Raw genomic sequence first — 27,236 nt, 5'->3', positions numbered from 1 at the left:
TATTGCTCTAAAGCCCACTCAATCCTATATAAAATCTGGTAGTACATATTGAATATAAGTAAAAGGAAAATGATATATCTGTTACTCCTAAGCTGTCAGGAACTCTGTGTTCAATCTATCTCCTGCTGTAGACATTTGGAACCTTTTTGAACCTGGATCACTGATGAAGGGGATGTCGGCCTGAAGCACTGACTCATAGTACCATAGAGATCAGGACACAGACAACTAATTTTTATGTGCACTTTATTCACCATTAGTTGAAATACTTCATTCCTCACATGATTCCCTAAATATAGATTTCCTCTAGTCATCTACATTTACTTCCTTATATGGCTCTGGAGTTTCTCTGCTGATCCAAACCCCCATTATTCTCTTCTCTTGATTATTTCACAGGATCTGAGGGTACTACCTTTTCCATCTTTTAACTAAACTTTCTCTACAGTCTTAGCATTGACTGAGGACACCACCTTCAATGCAGCCCATGGTAGTGAAAACTGCCCATTCCATCGCACTCTTCATGGTAGGTGATATCAGCAGCCTCTTTGTTTCCAAATGCTACTCTTAGATTACTATTTTATTTTTATTTATTTATTTATGAGACAGAGTCTCACTCTGTCACCCAGGCTGGAGTGCAATGGCGCGATCTCAGCTCACCGCAAACTCTTCCTTCCGGGTTCAGGCAATTCTCCTGCCTCAGCCTCCCAAGTAGCTTGGATTACAGCTACCCGCCACCATGCCCAGCTAATTTTTGTATTTCTCAGTAGAGACAGGTTTTTGCTATGTTGGCCAGGCTGATCTCAATCTCCTCAACTGCAGGTGATCCACCTGTCTCTGCCTCCCAAAGTGCTGGGATTACAAGCATGAGCCACCATGCCCTGCCTGATTACTACTCTATTTTATTAAAAACTTTGATATTTTGAGGGTTATACCAACAACAACAACATCCTTGGCCACTAGAAATCATGTTTATTCACAACACCACAGTGCTTTCCTTCTTGTCTCTGGAAGTTTTAGCATAGAGTTTATTACCTTTCTGTCATCTTGCCATCTTCCTGGTTATCTTCCATTCTATATTCAGTATTTTAATATCAAATACAGCAATGCATACCATGAATTGCATTAAGTCTCCTACTCCCATGGACAATCCTGGACTTCGTCACAATCCAACATTAAAATAGTAAAGTAATTTCTTTTTGCCACAACATCCAAATTCCCAGTTCTCTCTTTATTACAACTATTTTACCTCTTTTACCTCTTTTTCAATCTCATATACACTTTTGGTCCTTTGGCTCTTTCTTCCCTCCCCATAACTGCATCCAGATTTTTTTTTCTTCCTTATACAACTTAGACTGCAAGGTTTACTCCTCCAGCCTCATCTTCCTGGAGAACTTAAATATTTTTCCCCTTTTTATTCAATCCCAAATTGAATAAAAAGGAAAAAGACTGCAACACTTAACAAATTTAAATATCTGAGCACTGTTAAGGAAAATTGCAGAACTTTGTTGAATAGAGCAACTAAGAATTTAGAAACTCTAATTTCAACTGTGTCTTCAAACAGATCCCTACAATTTTTATTTTTTTGCCTAGTCAGTTATTTCTACTCTGTTACAGGGGCTCCTAGCTTAGTGGTTAAGAACTTGGACCCCAGAATGGGACTACCTATGAGTCAAGACTGGTAACACTGCCTATTACCTGGGTAACATTGAGTCAATTACTTCTCCTGAGTTTCTTATGGAAATAGAATAATAATACATATTCATCATGGTGTTACAGGAGTTATTGACATGATCGATGTACATTCTTAGTCCAAGAAGGCACAGTATATATTCCACACATTGTAACTATTTTTCTCACATTACCTAAACTTTTTCAGTTCTTCTGAAATATCTCCTCCTACTAATTTGCCTATCACACTAAAAACACTAGTTTGCCTCACCCAATATAGAAAAAATAGAAGCAATCTTATACAAGTGTCCTCAAATTGTTCCATAATTTCTAGTATGTCTCTCCATGTGCTTTCTCATTTTTGTTACTATGAAAGATGTCTCTTTCACCTTGCCTTCCACCCTTGATTTGCATCAACGACGATCTCAGAGGTCTCATCTTTCATTCTTAATTATCTCTTTCTTTCATCCTCCTTGCCTTCCTCCCTCTCTCTCCTTCTCTATTTTTCGCCTTCTCTTCGCATACTTTCCATCAACATTTAAAAATGCAAAATCCTCCCTTAAATTAAAATTTTAAAACAACCCACCAATACATTTTCAGTTAATTTTAGTTCCCAAAACTCCACTGACATGTTTCTCATTAATATTCCCTAATATCTCCTTGTTGATAAATGTGTAAACTTCTCAGCCTTTGGTTAATTGGCCTACAGCATGGTCCTTGTGTTCTCCATGTTTTCTGGTCAGTCTTTTTTGTGTTCTTTGCTGTCATCATTTCCTCTGTCAGTCACTAAAGTGCTATTGTCGCCCTCAATAATACCTCTCATCCTGACTCTTTTAGAATGTGACATATGAGTGAATGAAACAGAAGTTTTCTACCTTCATGGGACTTGCACTCTAGTGAGGTAGAAACACAACAAACAGAATAATAAGTATTAGATAATATGTTAGAAGTGATATGTTTATTATAAAAATAGAGCAGTGTAAGCAGCATTGAGAAGATTAAGGGAAGGGACAGGGTGAGCAGGGTAGATCTCATTGAGGGTAACATTTTCCCAAAGACTTGAAGGAGGAGTGTGAGTATGTATTATGACAACCTGGAGGAAAAGCATTCCAGGAAAAAGGATACAGATGATGCAAAGCCATGGGGAGTGTGCCTCGGAGGGTTTTTGTGAAGAAATTAAGGAAGATTAAGAACACGAATGAAGCCAGTGGGGCTGAAATAGAAGTTGAATGGTAAGGTATGACAATTACAATAGTAAGAGATACCATTAACTCATATCATGTAGGATCATTACATGGGCTTCAACTTTCATCAAAAGAAACAAAAGATTTCAAACCACCACAAGATTTCAAGCAGGTAACTGGCATGATTGTCTTATTTTTTTTTAAGGGATTACTCTGGCTGCTAGCTGAAAATAGCTTGGGGTGGAATGTGGGGTTACAAGATTGAAAACAGAAATGAGTTAAGAAGCTGCTTCAGTAGTCAAGGCGAGGGCTGATGGTTCTGACCAGAGTGATAATAGAGAAGGCTACCCGGAAGTGGTGGGGTGCTTGTGTTTTGAATGAAGACTCAAAAGGATGTCCAGACAGATAGGAAGATGGGGTATGGAAGAAAAATCAGGAATGAGTCCTTTGGGGGCTTTCTTTCTCTCCAGCATTACTGGTCCCTTAAGTTGTTGCTGCCTTGATAGTCTTTCAATGGCTTCATGGATTTTTATTTTTTTTAAGTTCTTCTCTGTGATGGGAGTTGTTCTGAAAAAACTCTTTGCCATGAATGGAAACAGACCAGGGCTGCTCTTTCTGCAAGTCTTCCATAAGTGGTACAACATTTCAACTTAGATTTAGAAATAATTGGAATCTGGATCTCAACTAAACTTGGAAAATACCATTCACTATAACTCATTAGCTCAGTTCTAAGTATCTTTGTTATTTTATATATATATCTATATATGTATATGTGTACATGTGTGTGTACAAACACATGTGTATATATATACATATACACATGTGTATACATACTTTCTAAATGGCTGGACAAATACAAGATACTTTAAAAATTCCATTTCGTGAATTTTTGTTGTTGTTTATAACAAATTCTGCATGTTGTACTTGGTTACTTTTTGAACACACTGATGACTTAAATGAAATAATAAATAAATTGACCCTTCCCTATAAACTGAGAGAATTTTAAGTATTCCTTCAGTAGGTATAAGAACAAAAAAGTAAATTAAAATTAGCCCTAGAATGTATAATAATTTAAGCATACACTTTGTGAAAACAAGAATTTTTTTTAGGAGAAAACAGTTTAATTTTTACATCTTTAAGTTTTAATAGAAAGGGATGAGACCCATTCAAACACGACCACTCTGCCATTTCTTAGATGGAAAACTCATTGATCTGTTTTGGCAATGAGACATATAATGAGGTAGAGAAAGACTCACAAAATTCAAAGCTTTGAAGCATATGCAGATGCATATTAATGATTGCATCTGTTATGTTCTGCCTAGAGTTTCCTACCTGTAGAAAGTTGCATAACCACTGTCAAGAGATTTAAAAGGCTTCCGTTAATTTGCAATGGCAGCAATTAGCAGGGACAGTGCTAAGCCTTGCTAGATTTCAAGCTGTCAGTGTCTGGCCATTTTCATTTAGAATTTTTATAAACTTGCACTATCATTTGCTTAAACACATTATATTTAAGAAAGAAATGCTTTTTAGGGAAAAGCTCTCTAGATACCTAGGAATAGGTTTAAATGACATTTGAAGCCTCCGAATTGAACCCAGGTGGTATATAAATGACCCTGTAAGGACGGGAAGAAAATGTCAAGTCACACATTAGAAATACTTGAGAAATGGGAAATTCACTCCAGATAAAAATCACTGAAGTCATAGAACTAGTAAACCACTGTAATAGAAAAATATTGGAATGGAGTCACGGCATGAAGAGAAGGCAGACGATCTGGTGTCAGATCAGTGTTAGAACCCTTGCCCTGTTAGCAAATGTGCTATGAAAGGAAGTTCCATTCCCTGTGGTCTTCAGGTTTTCATTTGACAGATGACGAGGTAGAATTTAAAAATACTTTCACATACATGATTCCACTTTTTTCTCAATAACAATATGAGACAGGTAATCCAACCAAAAAAGACATAATATTTCCTAGCTTCTTACAGCCCGTAAAGGATCCCTGAAGACTCCATCCAATATTCTAAACCTGATAACAGTGTCAAGTCAAAAGCATTATATAAAAATATCACAAAAATCTCAACACATTTGTTTCCCTACCTGCCACTCTTCAAGATTAAGAAAGGCCATTCAGAGAACAGGTGTCAGTGTTGGTCAGTAGCTTAAGGAGCAGCAGAAACAGCAGCAATAATAGAAACCCTCACTTAAAATGGGTAAAACAAACAAAGGCTTATCTTTTTCATGTAATAAGAAGCCCAGAGGTAGATTGTGCCTGGCATTGGTTCAGTTGCTGAACAATATCAGGGTCTAAGTCACAGTCCAGGTCTTTGTAATTCTCCCACTACAGCACCAACCAAAAAGAAGGAAATAAAAGGAAAGAATGCTTACGCTATGAAAGCAGAGAATTTTCCAGTGAACTGTGTCACTTGTCCATTTGTTATTACAAAGAAGGTATTATTTTTTGTGTGTTCAATTATCTGTAATAGAATCTGGCAAATTAAAAAGAGTTGAAACTGGTCAAATAAACTGCTGCTGCCACAGTGGAGGATCAATGTATGTCTGGGCAGAAGAGAAAATTATTTAATTTGATGCAAAGTGACATGTTCCAGTTCTGAAAGCATAGCGATTTCTACATATAAAAGGACGAGGTATACAGTATGTCTAAGATTTATGTCCCCCATTTTCCTATGTACGTCTTTATAACAAGCTTACATAATTTTGGGTAAGTCAATAAAGACCCTTAGTAGACACCATAAAATCTTATTTATCAATGAAGAGTCTTTAACTATCTTGTTCAAGATGTAAACATAAATAGAATCAAAATTTAAATCCAAAGTTTATTGACTATAATAACAACTTTGTTTTTCTTCGCAATTATCCAGGGTGCATTCATTTCCTGTCCCCTCACAATGTAAAATAAACTCCATGAGGATAGAGATTTCATCTGTCTTGTTTGGCCCTGAATTTACAGTGTGTGAAACAGAGTTTGGCAAGTATTTGGTACCCAATAAATAAATAATTGTTGAATGGATGAATGGTAAACTTCAATAAATGTTAGCTGATTTTATCATTATTATCACCTACATGGAGTAAATAAGAAACCAGTGGTTTCCCTGCCTTCTACAATTACATTCCTCCTTTTATATGTGGAAATCACATTTCTTATCATCTCAGCACTTGCCCTGCCTGCTCACAATCATGAAACAAGTTTCTCTGGGCCAAAAATTAAAAAAATTCTTTCATTAAATACATGCACTTTTCTCTACAGGTAGAGAAAAATTGCCCTTAGGGTTTCTCTCAGACAATCGTGTCCAAAGCAAGCCTCACACTGGAAGCATCCACACACTGGGATCAGCAGGAAGAAAAAAAAAGTGCAAACTGAAGTAGAGAGAGAAAACACAAAACCCAGAGTTCCAGAACACAACATTCTGGGTCCCCGTCCAAGAAGGACAATCTCCTCAGCTCTAGGTCAAAGGGCTTCTCTGTAGTGCAAGGACTAATGCTTCTAATGATATGCCCGAGTCAGTATTAATTTTAAAATTCTGTTCAACAAGGTTTTTTGAGAGGCCTTCGGAAGCTGTTATTCAATTTTACTCCAAGCATAATTGGAGTAAAATACTTTTTGAAATAATGCCTCAGTTATTGGGAATAGCCAGCTGTATATATCAAATTATTACTGCTTTGTATTACTGATCAATTCATGGCATATATACAAGACTTTAAGTTCATGATGCTGCTTTATACCAAGATCACATTACAAGTACTATTACTGAATATTACTGTAATTGTTAGAATATAAATTTTGTTGATACTTTAACAGACCATTGATTATGGCATAGAAGTATTTGTTCAGTTGGTCTCACATATGGATGATCTTAATTGTAGAACTCTTAGACGTAGAGATATATCTTCACAGCAATAGCAATAAAGGATTGATTTTATCTACTAAGACTGCATATAACATCTGTTATTCTGTAGTCAAAAGAGAGCTTCAACATGCACAGATGGAAAAACAGCCTTTTACAAAGCTGCACCACTTTAATGAAAACTATTTAATATAGTATAGCACTTTTCAAAAACTATGAAAAGATTCATATGAAAAAAAGATTTGGTCAACCTTTCGAAATGTTCCATTCAGTTACTCTAGATTTTTTAAAGAATAGAAAAATTATTAACTTCAGGAAATTATAGTTTACTTGTAAAATTAGCAATGAAGCTCTTTAATTCTTATAGTACAAAATTCCCCTAACCATCTCCACTGCATTCTGTCCTTATAAATAATCATATTAAGAGGGAAACATGCACCTACACATAGGAAATGTATTTCAGTTTTATGTAGAGGGAAGACTAAATACAATAGATTATTGCTATATATTCATGAGATACCACTGTAGAAAGGAGAGTAGTATTATTCTAGATTAACATTTTTGTTCTTCATAAACATAATCATTCTTTTAATCTTTTCCACCTACTGATGTAATTCTAAATTCTACCTGCTGATGTAATTCTAAATTCAACATAAGCATACTAATGCTTATGTTGATTGCCTCCATTCATTTATATTCACAGGTTAAATTTATACTTATTTTTCATTAAATTGCTATTTTGCTACTTTGATAAAGACAATTTAATGGGTGTATGTTTTCCTGTGCAATATTTTCTTTTGTAATAAAGATCTATATCTAAAGTGAAAGAAAAAACTCAATCTCTGGTTTTGATGAAAATGCTTATGTATTGCAATACCACCAATGTTTAAGAGTACTTTATTAAATTGCTAGTTATTTGCCCATTACTATTATTTCTATGCATTACTAGTCACCACAATACCAAAGGCAAATATACATTAAAAATGTTACAAAAGTGTTATTTGAAACAAAAATTAAAGTAGCAAGTAAAAGTTATTATACAAGAGTTTCAATTATAGCAAGAGGTAAACATATGAATTTTTTCCTAAAAATACATAAAGTTAATAAAACAGAAATATCACATATGTTCTACCTATTATAGTTTGGACAATATTAAATTATATGTCTTGTCATAAGCCATGGCCTAAAATCAGGAATATCTGTGTTCTTATTATAGCAGATGATTGACAAATAGAATACAGCTTAAAGAAGAAAAAGTCACAATCAGTGATTAATTTCAAACATGTTATAGATTTGAAAGAGAATGGCAAATAAAAAGATCTAACATGTAGTCATTCAGGGATTGGTTGTTCATTTACTAGACTTTTGTACTAGTCAGCGTTCTCCAGAGTCACAGAACCAATAGAAGGGATACAGAGAAAAAGAGAGAAATATAGATATAGGCATAAATAGATATGAATTAGGGGGATTTATTAGGGAAATTGGCTCATGCAATTATAGAGGCTGAGAAGTCCCATGATAGACCATCTTCAAGCAGGAGAACCAGGAAAGCTGGTGGCCTGGCTCAGTCCAACACCAAAGGCCTGAAAACCACGAAATCTGAAGGTTAAACTCGCAGTTAAAGGCTGAAGACCTGAGAATCTGGGAAGCTGGTGATGAAAGTCCCAGAATCCAAATGCCGAAAACCCCGGAGTCTTGATATTCAAGGGCAGGAGAAGAAGAGTTTCTTAGCTCTGGAAGAGAGAAAGAAAATTCCATCTTCCTTTACCTTTATTTTCTGTCCCACCTCTTAGCCAATTGAATGGTTCCAGTTCACATTTGGTGAAGGCAGATCTTACTTACTCAGCCAGTCCACTGGTTCAAATGCATTTCTCTTCCAGAAATGCCCTTACAGACATACCCAGAAATAATGCTGCATCAGCTATCTGGATATTTCTTAATCAAGCTGACACCTAAAATTAATCTGGAGGACTTCCTATGTCTTTGTGTTTCTGTTCCATTTTTATTGAATGAAGTATATATTTTGCGTGTTCCCTAAGGGCTGATAAGAAAATCTTGAATATGTAACAATAAACTGTTATATTCCTCAACTTAACTAGTCAATCCTCAGTTGATGATGTTGTGGTTATGTGTTGTTCTGCTTCATTTTTCATCCTATGAAATTCTTGTTAGGCTAACTAAATAGAAAATTGTGGTATGTTATAGTCAATAGTTTCTCATTAAAATATTTCCCTTATCTCTTAAGCCATATGAAATAAAAGCAAATGATTATTTATTTAACAAATGTTTATTTGGAATTTTCACGTGATAAGGCATTTGCCAGCCTAAGATGATACAACAAAGAATACACATCACCCCTTCCTTACAGCAGCTTACAATATAATGGGAGACAAAGGCCAGTCATATAGATTATGTGTGATATAATCAATTCAAGTATGCAGAAATATTATGGTGTGTTCCTTCTCCTTTGCCATTGAAATACATCGTATCGCCTACAAGAGAATCAAAGAAACTTACAGCCTGTTCAATTTACTGTCATTGAGGTTCTGTTAAGTGCCAAATGCAGAAAAAAATATAAACATGGCACTGTCTTAACAGTGCATGAAGCTTAAAATCTAGCATGAAAACAATTTGACCTCCATCGTAGAGAAAATTCTACGACTCCATGTACTAGCTGTTAAAAATGTATTTAAATGTATTAAGTCTAAATATATGGATATATACAATATAATTGACAACACCAACATCACAGGGGGTCTGATAACACTCATTTAATGGTATACAAAAAGTGTCTAGTACAATGCCTTACACATGATTGGCAAGTGTGTTAATGTATTGAAATACCAGAATGTACTTTAGGGATAATTCATTTCCTGAAGCTTAAGAAATGGTGTATCCATATCATTGCCACCTTGGTAACAAGAAGATAATTACCAGATGTGCCATAAATCCAATTCCTTATAGAATATGTTTCTCATGTCTACCTCTAAGCCTTTAAGGCAATAGATAGATTATTTGATAACACAATGTTGGTTATCTCCACAAATGACTTGAGCATAGAAAGAGGCCAGTTATATGATTTGTCATTATAAATAGGATATGAGAAATGAAGCTTTAAATGGGCTCATGGTTTACATTTTATTGCTTTTAGTTTTAACTGGAAAACACAACTAATTATAGGTGGTTATTTTTCCACAAAGCTTGACAGATTAAAAAATAAATATATGCAGCATCAGTGTGGCTTATGCCCCTATAGACTACTTTTCCTAAAAAATCTCAATTAAATTTTCTCTAGGGCTAGCAGCTTTGAAGGCAAATATTGTAGTTTTTCCTTTCTATATCTACTGGAAATATTTCTAAAGTTAACTAACACTTTCTCTTTGTAGCACCATATAGGAATACAGAAGGGCCAAAATCTTGAGATGTGTCAAATTACTTTTAGAAATAATGACTTGTCACCATGGTAACCTAGAACCTAACGAATCTATCATAATATCTCAGTCCAAGTATGAAATGAACTGCACCAGAGATTTTAAAATAGTGACTCAGTTGCCTGAATCAGAAATGAGTTTCATATTCCTTTTTCCTTCAAATATTAGGTAAGAGAGTATCATCTAGCAAATGAACCCTTAACTCACATACGATTATTTTCCCAAACTGTGGAGAACTGCAATGTGTAGAACTGATTTTAAAATAGAATGTTTATAATACCTTCTAGGTAACCTTTAAACATATCTTTTTAATTTTATTTTTCTTGTCACCATACAAACATCAATAATTTATCATCTATATACATGCAAAGTGCACCCACCCACTTTGGAGTAATGGTGCCATTTGGTATTTTTCTTAGATTAAGCTATGAGCATTAATTAAGAGACGAACAATAGAGAGGAGAGTGGGCAGTGTGTTTTCTTATGTTTAGAGACTGACAAGGATGTGCATCCTACTAACAGGGAAAAATAATTGACTACAATCATGCCTGCTGTGTGATATGATATTCCCTCTAGGCAAGTCAGGGGATTGGCGATTTATGCTCAGGAAAGCCGCACAGGATGGGGAAATGGTAGGTGACTACTAACGCACACTGACAGATCAGCTTTCACGGCCGCGCCTACGCCAGTCCTGACTTCGATGTGATATTTCCTCTACTTTTTAAATCGACTCATAGACATTATTTGAAAAGCATCATGCCATGTCAGGAAATTATTTAACAATTCAAAATCATTTCTGATATGGAAGCCTAAATATGTCATTTACATTTTTTAATGACAAAGTATAAAGCTTAGGGGGAAATTAAATACATGTGAAATCTTTGAAAAATAGATAATATAACAGCCATTCTGCCCCGGAAATCCTGGCAAATGTCGTTTTGTGTTACTGCCAGGGAGGGAATTCTGACCTCACAGTTCCGAGGACAGAGATGTCAGGACCACCCAATTCCACATAATGAGTCTGGAGCAGCGGGGAAGCAGGGCTTCCCGCATCAGAACAAGCACGTGGGGACGCAGACTCTGACTTTGATTTGTCTCAGAGCTAAGTAGTTAGAGCTGCAGCATTCCATTGCATTTTAGAAATGTGGCTGCAAGAAGAAAATTAACTTTTTCTGCCCAGCTATGCCATTCTTTCAATGTTGGAAAATGTAACCATTAAAAAAGTTCAAACTACCTGAACAACATGGAGAAATTCCGTCTCTACTAAAAATACAAAATTAGCCAGGCGTGGTGACGCATGCTTGTAATCCCAGCTACTAGGGAGGCTGGAAGGAGAATCACTTGAACCCAGGAGGCACAGGTTGCAGTGAGCCGAGATAGCGCCACTGCACTCCAGCCTGGGCAACAAGAGCGAAACTCCAACTCAAAAAAAAAAAAAAAATGCTGGGCGCAGTGGCTCACGCCTGTAATCCCAGCACTTGGGGAGGCCAAGGATGGCGGATCACGAGGTCAGGAGATCGAAACCATGCTGGCTAACACGGTGAAACGCTGTCTCTACTAAAATTACAAAAAAATTAGCCGGGCGTGGTGGCGGGCGCCTGTAGTCGCAGCTACTCGGGAGGCTGAGGCAGGAGAATGGCGTGAACCCGGGAGGCGGAGCTTGCAGTGAGCGGAGATCGCACCACTGCACTCCAGCCTGGGCAACAGTGCGAGACTCCGTCTCAAAAAAAAAAAAAAAAAACAAAGTCAAACTAAAAAAGCCTCAAAATAAATACACTAAATCCAGTGACCATACTTAAAGAAACTCTAGTGAGAAATCTTGTCATATTCTTAAGAAGAATGATGTTGGAACTCAGTAGTTACAATTGTCTCTGTCTTTATTTACTTCAGCCTGGTGTTAAAAGCGGGGGGGGGGGGGGGGAGGCAAATGTCAGTTCAAATGCCGGAGACACATAGACAAACATAAGAGACTATTTGACTTTCAGGAACTTATTGTCGGAAAAATGAGCTATCTACAGACGAAGCATTGTGGCTATGGTGAGAAGGGTATCAGTCAGGTTCCCTGCCAGTTCTAGCACTTACCTTGGCCATGGAGCTCTGTAAAGTTTTCCTAGAGGAACATGCATCGTAAGTAAGTTGTAGGACGATTTGGAGTCAGCTAAGGGCTTATTAGAAAGGAAAGTTCTCGTTTCACAAAGGCGTAGGCTGTGTTAGGCAAGGAAGAGCTTGTCAAACCTCAGACGTCTGAGGCAAAGCCTCATAAAGGAAAAAAATTCTGTTTCAGGAGAGGAAAAAAAATGCTTGATATTATTAAGACTAGATAATGGAGGACTTTAAAATGTGCCCAAGTGAGAGAGAGAAAAGCCCTTAACCACAGCAATAGGAATATGAATTGTGGGAGCAAAGACAATTACTTAGAGACACTTGAGAAATGATTACATATGGAATAGCGGATGCAGAAAATAGTCTAGAAATACCTCAGGTTGGGTCTCAGGAGAGACCGTTAACAGAGACACAAAAGATTACAAGAAGAAGAGATATGGAGGACATGATGGCTTCTGTTTTGAAGCAGAGCAGACCTGCGGTGTCTTTAGGATACCCAAAAGGAAACGGAAAGCAGACAATTCAAATTCTAGAGGAAAAGACAAGTAAGACAAAGATTTGAGAGACACAAGGATATGTGGTCATCAAAGCCATGTGTAGAATCGCATGATACCTCACTACTGACATATAAGAGCTAAGTTTCAGTTTCAGCCTGAAGATAATAGAGCTCTGAAAATATGTCCCTTGCACTCAGGAAAAAAAAAAAAAGACCGGGCGTGGTGGCTCAAGCCTGTAATCCCAGCACTTTGGGAGGCCGAGACGGGTGGATCATGAGGTCAGGAAATCGAGACCATCCTGGCTAACGCGGTGAAACCCCCTCTCTACTAAAAATACAAAAAATTAGCCGGGCCTGGTGGTGGGCGTCTGTAGTCCCAGCTACTCGGGAGTCTGAGGCAGGAGAATGGCGTGAACCCGGGAGGCGGAGCTTGCAGTGAGCTGAGATCACGCCACTGCACTCCGGCCTGGGCGACAGAGCGAGACTCCGTCTCAAAAAAAAAAAAAAAAAAAAAAAAAAAGCTAGGAAAATAAAATTAACCAATTTCCTGGAACCCAAAATAGAACTAAGTTTGCAGGAAAGCAGTTATCCCTTGATATCGAGACGATCACTGTCAGGAAGATTACAGCTTGCTTGAGCATGTGTAGAACTGAACTATATGATAACAACGGTACAGTAGGAGAAGGCGAATTGGCAATAAACCATTATGAAGTCATTTCACTACATATGAAGTCGTGTATAAGTATATAAAGGGGGGGTTCAGATTATTTTGAAATGTATATTGCAAGCCCTATAACAATTATTTAAAAACTTCCGAAAAGACGTATAAGTAATATTAATAAATAAATTAAAAATTAATAGAAAAATTTAAATGGAATTATTAAAAAGTTCACTTAAAATCAGAAAATGTAGGAGAAAAACAATGATTTAATGAATAGACAACAGTGAGCAAAATGGTAACTTTTAAGCCAACTTTATCAATAATCATTTTAAATGGAGATGTTCTAAACAAACCACTTAAAAGATAAAAATTGTCAAACTGTGTACAAAAGCAAAACCCATCTACATGTTGTGCACAAGAAAACATCGTTAAAATGATATTTAGACAGTTTAAAGGGAAAATAGGGAAAAATAATTAATTCAAAACTAAGCAAAAGAGAGCCAGAATAGCTATATTAACTTAAGATAAATTTCAGCACAAGGAAAATTTCAAGGATAAAGAGGGATGTTACAGTAAATTCTTCAAAAAGACATACAATCTTTCATGAGTATGAATTTTAAGACAGAATTTCAAAATATATATGGCAAAAAAAATGACGGATTTAAATGGAGAAGCAGACACACCCACAATTTTCTTTGGAGATTTAAAAACTGCTCTCTCGATGACTGATAAAACAAGGAGGAAGAAAATTTAGCAAGGGTAATAAATAACCTGAAGAGCAGTATCAAAATCTTGACCTAAATGACATTTACAGAACATTTCATTTAGCAAAAACAGCATAAGCATTCTTCTCAAGTATGCATAAAACATCAACCAAAGATACCACTTTCTGATCTATAACCCACATTTTTAAAATGGAGAAAACAGAAGACATACAATGTGCATTCTTAGACCATATCTGCATTAAGCTAGAGATCAATAACAGACAAATATATGAGCAATCTTCCAGTATTCAGGAAGTAAACAATGTACTTCTAAATAATCTATGGCTCAAAGGGGGGAGTCTCAAGAGAACTTATATAAAAAAGAAGTAAATAAAAATGAAACTATGACATATCAAAATTTGTGGGATGCAGCTAACTCAGTGCTTACAGGGAAATTTATAGTGCTAAATACATATGTTTAGAAAGAAGAAAGACCTAAAATTAATAACTGAAGCTTGCATCTTAGGAAATTAGAGAAAGATGAGCAAATAATTCAACCTAAAATAAGCAAAAATTAGAGCAGAAGTCAACAAAATTAAAAATAGGAAAATAACAGAGAAAATCAGTGAAACCCAAAGCTGTTTTTAAAAAAGATTAATAAAATGAACAACTCTCTAGCAAGATTGGCAAAGAAAAAGAGAAGGCACAAGTTACCAGTATCAAGAATGAAACAAGAGATATCACTGTAAACACTGCAGACATCAAGCGGATGAAAAGGAAATTCTACGGATGTTTCTACACACATAAATTGGACTACTTAGGTGAAAATGGACCACCTCCTGTATAAACACCAACTACAATGATTCACTCATGATGAAAGTGATCATTTGAAAAGCCCCATAATAATTAAGAAGGTTAAGATAAAACAAAATGTAGAAAAAAGAAAAAAACCTTTATTTGCTAATGACATGACCATCTATGTAGAAAATCCCAAATAATCTACAAAATTTCTTGGAACTGATAATGAGGTTAGCACAGTAGTAGTATACAAGTTTAATATGTAAAGGTTAATTACATTCTTATATTCCAGAGATAAAAAATTTAAATATGAAGTTTAAAAAATTGAACACAAAATAAATGAAATACTTTGGTATAAACTAACAATATAGGTGCAGGATTTTTATGCTGAAAACTGAAAAATCTGGTGAAAGAAGTCAACAAAGACCTAAATAATTGGAGATATATACTATGCTTATATATTAAAAGGCAGAATATTGTTAAGCTACCACTTCTCTCCAATTCAGCTTATTTGAATAACATCTCAAACAAAACAACAATAAATTCTTTTTGTGGAAATGAACAAGAATCCAAAATGTATATGAACAGCCGGAGAAATAGAATAGCCTAAGCAATTCTGAAAGAAGAACAAATTGAAGGACTCATATTACCCAATCTCAAGTCTTACTATAAATCTACATTAATTAAGACAGTGTGGTACTGACCTGCTGTTATACATCAATTGAACAGAAGGGAGCTCATAAAGAGATACATGCAAATATAGTAAATTAATTTGACAAGGAAACAAAAGAAATTCAATAGAGGCTCGGCGTGGTGGCTCACGCCTGTAATCCCAGCACTTTGGGAGGCCGAGGCGGGTGCATCACCTGAGGAGAGGAGTTCAAGACCAGCCTGACCAACATGGTGAAACCCCATCTCTACTAAAAATACAAAAATGAGCTGGGTGTCATGGTGGGCGCCTAAAGTCCCAGCTACTCAGGAGGCTGAGGCAGGAGAATCACTTAAGCCCAGGAGGCAGAGGTTGCAGCAAGCTGGGATTTTGCCACTGCACTCCAGCCTAGGCAACAGACTGAGACTCTGTCTAAAAGAAAAAAATGACAGTCTTTTCAATGAATGATGCTGAAACAATCATATATTCATATAAAAAACTTCAACTAAAATAATACTCATTTAAAAATTAACTAGGAATTGATTATAAATTAAATGTAAGATATAAAAATAAGTATAGAACCTCTAGATGAATATCTAGGAGAAGATCTACAGAATCTTGTGTTTGGGAATGAATTTATTATTATTATTATTTTTTATTCATTCATGCATGTATTCATTCAGTATATATATGAGTGATATATGTATTAAGTAATTTAACCTAAGAAGCTAAGACACCTAAAGAATAAGTAGGAGTTAGCAAAGGAAAAAACTAACGTTATTTGATAAAAGCACAAATCATATTACTCTCTTCCTTAAAACTTCCTATAGCTTCCCATTGTACTTAGGATAAAACTCACATTCCACATTTCCACAGCAAAGAGTTCCTGCATGACTGAGTTCCTCCTTTCTGTGCCTCTTGCTTCATCTCCTATTACTCTTCATTTCCTTGATGTTTCTTGAATATATAGGCCAAGTTCATTTCTACCTTAAGGGCTTTTTTTTTTTTTTTTTGAGACACAGTCTCACTCTGTCGCCCATGCTGGAGTAGAGTGGACTGATCTCAGCTCACTGCAACCTCTGCCTCCCAGATTCAAGTGATTCTCCTGCCTCAGTCTCCTGAATAGCTGGGACTACAAGTGCACGCTCCATGCCCAGCTAATTTTTGTAATTTTGTTTTTTTTGTACAGATGAGGTTTCACCATTTTGGCCAGGCTGGTCTCAAACTCCTGACTTCAGGTGATCCGCCCACCTTGGCCTCCCAAAGTGCTAAAATTACAGGCATGAGCCATCATGCCCAGTCAAGGCCATTTTTCTGACATACTGTAATGCATTTGTATGCCTTCTTTAATTTTTCTTTAAATCTGGGGTAATGAAGCATCAGACAATGAAGTATAACCTCCTTATTAATTCTTTGCTCTGCACAGTAATTCCGTCTCCCCACATCTTAAGTCAAATGTCACTCCAGTGATGCCTTCCAAGACAACCTTATCTAAGTTGACATTTTTCTCCATAATAACTTACCACTAGCTGGAGTTATCTTGTTCATTGTTTACTTGTTCTTGTCTGTCTCCCTTCATAAGCATGCAGGTCCATGAGAGCTGGAACTTTGTCCTGTTCATTCTTGTATCTCCAGTCCCTAGAAGAATGCCTGACACACCATAGGCATTCAACAAATAATACCTATCCTGGAAGGTGAGATTTGTATGTGAAATATTTTGTTTTATTATTATACTTTAAGTTCTAGGGTACATGTGCACAATGTGCAGTTTTGTTACAGAGGTAAGCATATGCCATGTTGGTTTGCTGCACCCATCAACTTGTCATTTACATTAGGTATTTCTTCTAACGCTATTCCTCCCCCAGCCCCCCAACCCCTAATAGGCCCCGATGTATGATGTTCATGTTTGGGAATGAATTTATAGCTACTACACCAGAAGTACAATGAAAAAAAGAGAGAAGTGTTATTGGACTTTATAAAAATTGCAAATTTTTCTCTGCAAATTATTGTTTAGATAATGAAAAGATAAGCCACACTCTAAATAAAAATATTTGCAAAATCCATATCTGGATGAAAGGACTTTCAGCCAGTAACCATAAAGAATATTAAAACTCACCAATAAGAAAGCAAATAACCACTTTCTAAAAGTTGTCATAAATTTGAAAAGATACTACACCACAGAAAATATATGGATGGCAAATAAACATTTGGAAATAGGCTCAACGTCATTTCTCATTAGGGAAATCATATAAAAGCACAATGAAATACCATTATGCACTATTAGAATGGCAAAAATGAAAACACAAAATAAATTTCTGGCCAGGATTTGGAGTAAGAGGTACTCTTATTTATTGCTTATGGGGAATGCAAAATGGCACAGTCTATTTGGGATAGAGACTTATATTCATAAAGTTAAACACAGACTTACTATAAGAGACAGCAACCACATTCCTAAATATTTACCCAAGAGAATTTAAAATGTGTTCACACAAAAACATATGTAAATATTCATAGCACTTTACTCATAATTTCTAAAAATGAAAATAAGATGTTCCTTAATAGGGAAATGAAATGAAAATGAGAGTACATCCACATAATGGAATACTATTCAGTGATAAAGAGGAGTGGGTTATTGATTCACTCAACAACATGAATTAATGTTATTGATTTTTCTTTTTTAACCAAGTTTAAAAAGCCAAACCCATAGTCTACATATTGTATAATTTCATTCATATGAAATTTGGAAAAAAGTAAAACTATACATTCAAAATATAGATCTGTTATTGTCAAGGATTTGAGAAAGTTCGAGTGTTTGACTAGGGCAAGCACAGGGAATTATTTAGAGTGGGGAAACAAATGCATGATGCTTGCATTTCCTCAAACTCATGTTTGTATATCAGAAAGAATAAGCTTTAATGTATGATAACTTAAAGTACACACAGGTATCAGGGACCCCAGGATGGAAGAGAATGCTTATTGTATAATTGAATCTAATGGGATTATAGAAATTAGGCATAAGTGTGCTGAAGAAAGCAGGGAGTGTTGGAGGTATGGATGAAGCTGATATGAATAATTTAGGACAGTGGCATTTGGAAGAAGACAAAAAGAACTGCACACAATCACTGCATTCTAGATGGTAAGTGTCTTTCTCATGGAGAAAATTTACAGATCTACAATACTGAAATACTTTTCCTATATATGTGGGTTTCACTAATAAGTAAATGGAGGGTAGATTCTAAGGGCCAAGCTTCTCATAGTCTGAGAGAGAAGTTACAGGTAGACAGGAAGAAAAAAACTAGAATGATCCATGCAAGCTGTCTTACAGTCAGAGATATCACTATAAACTGAAGTTTAGCTCAATGTATATGTAGATGGATAAACACAGAAGCAATTATAGATGTTTGAATATAAATGTGGGTTAGTATACATATATATTACACATATATTATATATATGGGCTTTCATCATATACAATCAAGATGGTCATATTGGGAACTAACTCAATAGTAAAACTAGCTCATACACAAAAAATAAAATACCTAGGAATACATCTAGCCAAGGAGGTGAAAGATCTCTACAAGGAGAACTACTGCTAAAAGAAATTACAGATGACATAAACAAATGGAAAAACATTCCATGTTCATGAATTGGAAGAATCAATATCCTTAAAATGGCCATACTGCCCAAAGCAATCTGCATATTCAATGTGATTCCTATCAAACTAACGATGCCATTTTTCACAGAACTATTATAGAAAAAAACTAATCTACAATGAATATGAGACCAAAAAGGGCTTGAATAGCCAAAGCAATACTAAGCAAAAAGAACAAAGCACCACATTATCTGACTTCAAACTATACTGTGAGGCTACAGTAAGCAAAACAGTGTGGTCCTGATGTAAAAACAGACACCTAGACAAATGGAACAGAATAGAGAGCCCAGAAATAAAGCCACAAACCTACATCAATCTGTTATTCAACAAAATAGACAAAAATAAACAATGGGGAAAGGACTCTCTATTCAATAAATAGTGCTGGGATAGCTGGCCAGCCATATGCAGAAGATTGAAAATTGACCCCTAAATTTCACCATATACAAAAACTAATTCAAGATGGATTAAATATTTAAATGTAAGACCTCAAACTATAAGAATCCTAGAATAAAACCTAGGAGACACCGTTCTGGACATTGATCAATGGACAGAAATTATGACTAAGTCCTCAAAAGCAACTCTAACAAAAACAAACATTGATAAGTGGGACCTAATTAAACTAAAGAGCTCTGTACACCAAAAGAAACTACCAACAGAGTAAATAGACAACCTATGAAATGGGAAAAAAATATTCATAAGCTATGCATCTAACAAAGGTCTAATATTCAGAATCTATAAGGAACTTAACTCAACAGGGACAAAAAACAACATGATCTAAAATTGGGCAAAATATATGAACAGACATTTCTCAAAAAAAAAACAAAAAACTAAGAAGCAGCCAACAAACATATGGAAAAATGCTCCATATCACTAATTATCAGAGAAATGCAAATTAAAACTACAGTGTGATACCATCTCACACCAGTCAGAACGGCCATTATTAAAAGCCTAAAAACAATAGATGCTGGCAAGGCTGCAAAGCAAAGGGAACACTAACACACGGTTGGTGGGAATGTAAATTAGTTCAGCCACTGTGGAAAACAGTTTTGAGACTTCTCAAATAACTTAAAACAGAACTACCATCCAACCCAGCAATCCCATTACTGGGAATATATCCAAAAGAAAACAAATCATTCTGCCAAAAAGACATATGCCCCCTCACGTTCATTGCAATAGTATTCACAATAGCAAAGACATGGAATCAACCTAGGTGCCAATCAACAGTGGACAAAGAAGTGGTATTTCATGGTATATGTACCACGTTTTGTTTATATCCAGTAGTTCATAAAGAAAATGTGGTAAATATACACCATGAAATACTATACAGCCATAAAAAGAATGAAATCATGCTTCTTACAACATGGATGTAGCTGGAGGCCATTATCCCAAGCAAATTAAAACAAAAAACAGAAAACCAAATACTGTATGTTCTCACTTATAAGTGAGTGCTAAACATTGGGTATTAATGCACATAAAGATGTCAACGATAGAAACTGGGGACTACTAGTGGGGGAAAGAAGGGAGGGAGGTAAGTGTTGAATAACTATCCATTGGGTACTGTGCTTGCTACTGGGTGACGGAACCATTCATACCCCAAACCTCAACATCAAGCAATATACCCAGGTAAGAAACCTGTATATGTACCCCCCTGAATCTAAAATAAAAGTTGAAAAAATTACCAATAAGACTAGTGCAGAGACTAGAAGAGAAACCAAGCATGATACTTTTTAATATAGTTACAATATATTGTATAATTAGTTGATATCGTAATTCTGTGCTAGTAATTTAGGATTAAGTACAAGACTGCCTAGCAACATCTTAAACTACTTTGAATGATAGACGAGCAAGATTAACTCATACAAGTGGCATTTGCATCTGATATGTGTTCCAATTGCTTGCAGAATTTGTAATGACTGAGAAAATATGTAAAGATAGGAATAAGTCCATTTAAAGTTAACTAAGCTTGGGAGGGTTTAATTAATTGGCAAAGAGTAACCATTTTTACAGTGTAATAAGCCTTTAATCAAGAACCTGTCATACCTAGATAACTTGAAGAAAACCCTATATAAACTAACATTTCAAGATTCAGTAAGTATGCCAGAGATAAAGAGGGACTCAATATCAACACAACCACCAGTGTGTAGCAAAAAAGAACTTCTAAACAAAATGAAAAAACAGGGACTGGATTTACTCTCTGTGTTATCAACATCACCACCAATGTGTAGCAAACAAGAACTATGAAATGGGAAAAAAATATTCACATAGAAAAAAATATTCCTATAGTTTGTCTAAAAATCTAACTGCATGTAAGTTTTATTTGTGCAGTTGGTTAAATCAGTAACTCATTTCTATTTATCTCAGATAAATAAACATAGACAAATATTGTCTAAAAATAGACAAACTAAAGGGAGCAACAGTTTTCGTGATGCTGGACATCAGGTAATGAATAATGCCAAATTTTGAAATTTACTCAAAATACCATTAAGAGAATAGAGAGATATTCATTCTCTTAAAGAGACTGTCTGCAACACATATACCTGATAGAAGACTTTTATTTAGAATGTATAAGACACTCTTGGAAATCACTAATAAGGAAACTACCAGTCCAATTTAAAAATGGGCAAAACGTTTGAACAGACACTTCACAAAAAAGATATATGGCCGAAAAGCAAATAAATGAAGAGATGTTTAACATCTTTTGTTATTAGGGAAATGCAAGATAAAATCACAATGAAGTATCACTATACATTGATTGAAATGACTAAAATTTAAAAGACTGATCATACCAAGTGTTGGCAGTGATACAAAGCAACTGAAATACTCACTTAACGTCTGGGGAGAATACAAAATATTGCAACCACATTTGAAAAAATTTTATAGTTTCTTATAAACTTAAACATACACCATATACCATATAATCTTAATATTACACTCCGAGGCATTTACCCAAGAGAAATAAAAGTACATGACCACACAGACTTTTGCATGAATTTCAGTGGCAGCTTTGCTTAGAATAGTAAAAAAGTGGAAACAGTGGGATGGATAAGCAAAGTGTGGCATATCCATGCAAAGAATATTATTCTGAGATAAATAGAAATGAGTTACTGATTTACCCAACTGCATAAATAAAACTTACATGCAGTTAGATTACTGGAAAAAGCTACACCACAAAGTCTACACGCACCATCAGAATGATTCCATCCATCTGACATTTTGGAAAAGGCAAAACCGTAGACATGAAAAATGAATGAGTGGCTGCCAAAGGTTTGGGGAGAGTAGAATGTTTAGAAGGGGAAGTCAAGAGGACTTGTGACAGTGATGGAACAAATCTGAATGGTTCCCTAGTGGTGGATGTGAGACTATGCATTGGACAAAAGCATAGAATCGTATAGCACAAAGTGTAAACATTAATGTATGCACATTATTAAAAGAAATAAGCCAGGACATTCTGGGATCCCAAGACAGAATGTCAACTGTGACAAATGAGTCTAATTATAACGGAAATCACTGCACTGAAGAACATGGGGAGAAGACACTGATCTAAGTAACTCTGGAGAAAGGGTGATTGACTGGAAACTCTAATGGCAATGATAACGGGAAATGTATATAAATATTGTACTCTACATAGTAAATGTTCTTCTCATGAAGATATGGTTAAAACTTCTGAAATTGCTTTACATGGATCCTGGAGTTGAACCAATAAGTAAATGGGTTGTGAAAGTGGTTGCCAAATTTCTCACAGAGAGTGAAATTACAGTAAGCAAAATGGGAGGCTAGAATAAAGGTCTGCATCAGAAAGCCAGAGCTCCAGGTAACTGAGGCTTGGAGTTGACAGTTGTCATGGCTGGCCCCACTTGCCCTGAGAAGTCCTTCTGCAACATGGAGATGGAAGTCAGTGGGGTGGGGAGGAGGGAGCGGGGTGGGAACACAGCCTGGTTAAATGGCACTGATTCCCCCTGTACATTCTGAAAATCAGTATCTTTTCTTGAATAAATGCTTCTCAGTTTTTTCTATGCACCTTGGTCAATTTTCAGAGAACTTAAATGATTGTTTTTGCCATTTTGTCTGGTTTTATTGATTCTTTCATAGGAAAAATATTTGCTGAGCTCCTGTTGGTACAAAAGTGGCTGGCACTTCTTCTGGGATACTGATACTGTTCTTTATCTGCCCCTGTAGTGGTTACGTTGGAGTGCTTAGCAGTAACAATCTGTTGAACTGTATGAATTGATCACTTGTCTTATTATTGTGTACCTCAATAAAATATTTTATTTAAAACAAGCCAAGTTCCATCAAGGCTTGAAACTTACACAGTGACATTTGGCTTTGAAATGTTAGTCATGTGTATCTCTCAGTGATGTTTTTGGGAGGAGAAGGTGAGGCAGTAGTTGATGTTTAACTCATTCTATACACCTTTTTTAAGTGATAGGGTTAAGGTACATTTTATTAATGATGTTTTCCAGTGTTTTCAAGAGATTATTTTGAAAGAGAACAATAACTTTGTATCATTGTAGCAACTGCACTGTGAAATCATGGCCCTCATATTCCAGAACACACCCTTTGATACTTTCTGAAATTAAACTCAGCCTAAGGAAGGACTCTCTGTATATTCTCACTTTGACAGTAAACACTGTTGAAAGCAAGGTTTGCTGATATGTTGTGGAATGTGCCTGCTGCCCAACTTGAAGGACTTATCTGTTTAGGGATTAAAAAAGGAGAAAAGAACATTTTGGTTTTCATGTCCACCTGCAGCCCTTGAGCACAGTACATTGTATTTTTCTCTCTCTAGCAGTTAGTAATGAGTCTGGAAACTATTTGGCAGACAATACGTACTTGAGGAACAAATACATCAATTTCTATTTATTCTGCTTTCTCATTTAAACCATTAAAAGTGGTCCATGACACTATGACATTTCGGAAAACATTCTCCCCAAGGCAGTAGCAGTCTTGTTGGATGAATAAGAAGGTGCTTTAGCTTCACGGGAAAATCATGGTTACTGAAAAAAAACACCTAATTAAGTTGAATGCAATGTGCTTTCTTAACCACTATTCTCCACATTAACCTCTATATCATGTCACATAGTTTATATTCTCTCACAAATCTTTAGCACTCTCTTAATCACATTGAAACAAGTCAGGTAGTTTTCACTATTTATTTCATTAATCAGTAAAGCTTCTCATATTTGACAAGTATTATTGCATCATTTTATATTAACTGTTTCACTAAGCAACCCAATACAGTAATATCCTCATTAGTGGCAAAGGAATGTGAGATAAAGAGAAGTTAACTATGTCTCAGAGAGTCAAGCAAAATAAGCTGTTAGAATAAAATTGAATTTTGGCATTTGGATTGATATTTCGCTGATCCATGGCACATGGCGTGGATGAAGGGTGGGGATGTTGATTTTGTAAACTGGGATATAGTTTTGTAAATTGTCAAAATTCATTAGAATGGTCCTATAAACATGTGAATAATTGGGTAGATATTAATGCCACAATCATAACATGTGTTCTTCCCATGCATCCACTCCCTACAGTTCTCCAAGTAATAGTCACATTTGAGGGATCTGGGTGAGAGGAAGCAACCAGGGCCAGCGAGGATCATTTGAATATTCTTGTTAACACATGAGCCATCTGGCACAGTGCCATTTCCCTGAAGAATTAGCCTCTCATGTCCTATTTTCTATTTATTTTAGCTAGAGAACATTTGTTCTTTTTTTGAAAGTGAAATACTTACATTTAGTAACAAAACATTAAGTCAGGTTTTTATGAAAGAGAACGGCAATGCTAAGTGGGGTGAAGAATATTTTCATTAATTTTAATAATTCCTTGAATACATAAGGCCTTGCATTTTATACTTTTTTGTTTTTAATTATCACTTTCAAAATGATCAGATTTGACTGATGAGAAATCTGTTGGTCATTATCTTTCTTTTTTTTTTTAACAATCATGTTTTGCTATTTATTTTCTCTATCCTTTTTTCTCTCTCTCCAATTATTCAACATGCTCTCCTCCTTTACATCTTACATATTTCTAATTATTTCCTTCCTATTAGATCTTCATATTGGGTTGTATGATTTGGGACCATTTACAATGAAACTGGCATTTTCTAAAAATTAGGTAAGTCTGCTCCTTTCCTACAAGAACAGCAGGTAGTTTACATGGGAGTATAATTCACTGATTTTGCAGGCCCTGGTCAGGGCATTTCCAACTGATTTTCCTATAATTTTTTTAAAAAGCATTCATTTCTGAAAACAACTTTTTTTCTCTCTAGGAAAATTGTTAGAATATGCTGGCTTTGTTAAAAAAGTAGATATGCTGTTGACATTTGCTGACATATACGATAAATATATGAATCTATGGGGTATAAACAGTTTTCCGAGGGTTGTGTTTTTGGGAGATTCTTTCTTCCATTCTGTCTTCCAACCTAGGACCTAGCAAGTCCATTTTCTAAACTACTTCAATGCAACCACTGATTACTCAATGATTCCAGTGTCTATCTTTTCCATATTTATAAATTGAAGTAAATCTTAACACCCAGTTTGCGCATTTGAATCTTGTGTTACTATTTCTTCTTGCCGTTGTTTTCCATCTTAAGCATACATATTTTGTTGTCTTGTATTGCCATTTTTATTTTCCAATTGTTATGTCTCAAGTACAATGTGCTGGACACCCTCCAAAATGTTTTATGAATGTCAAGTAATTTTATGATACATCCTGATCTGGGCCCCTCAGCGGGCTGGCCTGATCAGGCCACACAATCCCAACTAGGGGTCACCCCGTATAAAGCAGAGGCAACTGGACAGTTTTTTCCAAAACATTCACCCATGTCTTGTAGCTGGCCACCCCCAGCAAACCCGATGCTACCTACACAGCTACACAGTAACACTCGGAGGCTTTGCTGTACTAAATGCGAGCAGAGGTGATTCATGAGATTGTGGCTCTAAAATCCACCCCCTTCCTTTCCCCTCATATCTCATCTTGGAGAGGTACTGGCGTTTCCTTCTTGTTAGTAAAAATGTTCAGACTCGATCTTTTAGTTTCTGACAGTATTTTCTCTTCAGCAAATATCACACCTCTACTCTACTGTCTCCTGTTCTTGGAGTGATCATGAGTGATCATTGTCTTTTGTTCTCACATATGCCGATTTTGTTTTACTTCTTAATTTCCTCGTGTAACAAGCAGTTTTCTGTACTGGGAACTTTTCTTTGATGGGCCTTTTCTTTTTTCCTGGAACTTCTGTGTCCAGATTATGGAAACTTCTCTCTATGTTAATTTTACATTTGCCTCTGCAGGGAAACTAGGGGATTCACCATCTAGGAAACCGTTTTCGTTTTAATTACTCAGTGTTGGTTGGAGTCCTGGTGCACGGAGATGAAGCTCTTCAGATCTATGTTAACATGTGGGATGGGTTTTAGTTTTCAATTTCATCTGAGTGGCATGACATGCGAGGAACTTTCTTCTTATTTCTCCAGGCCAAAGGGAACCAGCTCCAGCTACTCAGAAGGATGGAGCAGGAAGATTGCTTGAACCCGGGAAAGGGGAGTGGCAGTGATCCATGACTGGGCTACTGCATTCCAGTCTGCATGACACAGAGAGATCCGAATAAAAAAATAGCAATAATAAAAAACAAATAAAATAAAAAAGAAGATACTTAAAGCTTTATGGTATATGGTATAATAACGTGAATTGCAGTTGCTCATCTTAAAATAAAAAGAAGAAAACGTGCTGTGTGAAAGGAGTTAGGAGAATTCTTCAATGGAAAATACTGCATATTGAAATAAATTTATCAATAACATTATAAAAGATCATACATATTGGACACTTGCTATGCATCTAGTAGTTCTAATTAACTTACATTTATTAACTTGTTTGATTTTCAAAACAGTCTATGGGTGGGTAACATACATATTCTTTAATGAGGAAACTGAGGCAAAAAAAGAGTAACTTTTCCAAAGTTGTTCTGCTAGCACGTGGTTACAAATGATTTTTTTTTTTTGAAGGGTCAAATTCTAGAGTAACACTCTAAATTTGT

General features: G+C 35.8%; 1 long non-coding RNA gene across 1 annotated transcript; it reads left to right on the top strand.

The window, feature by feature from the left end:
- The first annotated feature begins 10,190 nt into the window (after positions 1–10,190).
- LOC129051689 (uncharacterized) lies at positions 10,191–26,807 on the top strand. The gene is made up of 3 exons (XR_008516118.2): positions 10,191–10,309; positions 17,135–17,246; positions 26,677–26,807. It is a non-coding gene; the product is annotated as an uncharacterized LOC129051689 (long non-coding RNA).
- Positions 26,808–27,236: the final 429 nt, after the last annotated feature.

This window comes from Pongo abelii, chromosome 17 (assembly GCF_028885655.2).
Source record: "Pongo abelii isolate AG06213 chromosome 17, NHGRI_mPonAbe1-v2.0_pri, whole genome shotgun sequence".
NCBI classification, from domain to species: Eukaryota; Metazoa; Chordata; class Mammalia; order Primates; family Hominidae; genus Pongo; species Pongo abelii.
This window is presented reverse-complemented; position numbering and strand designations above follow the sequence as displayed.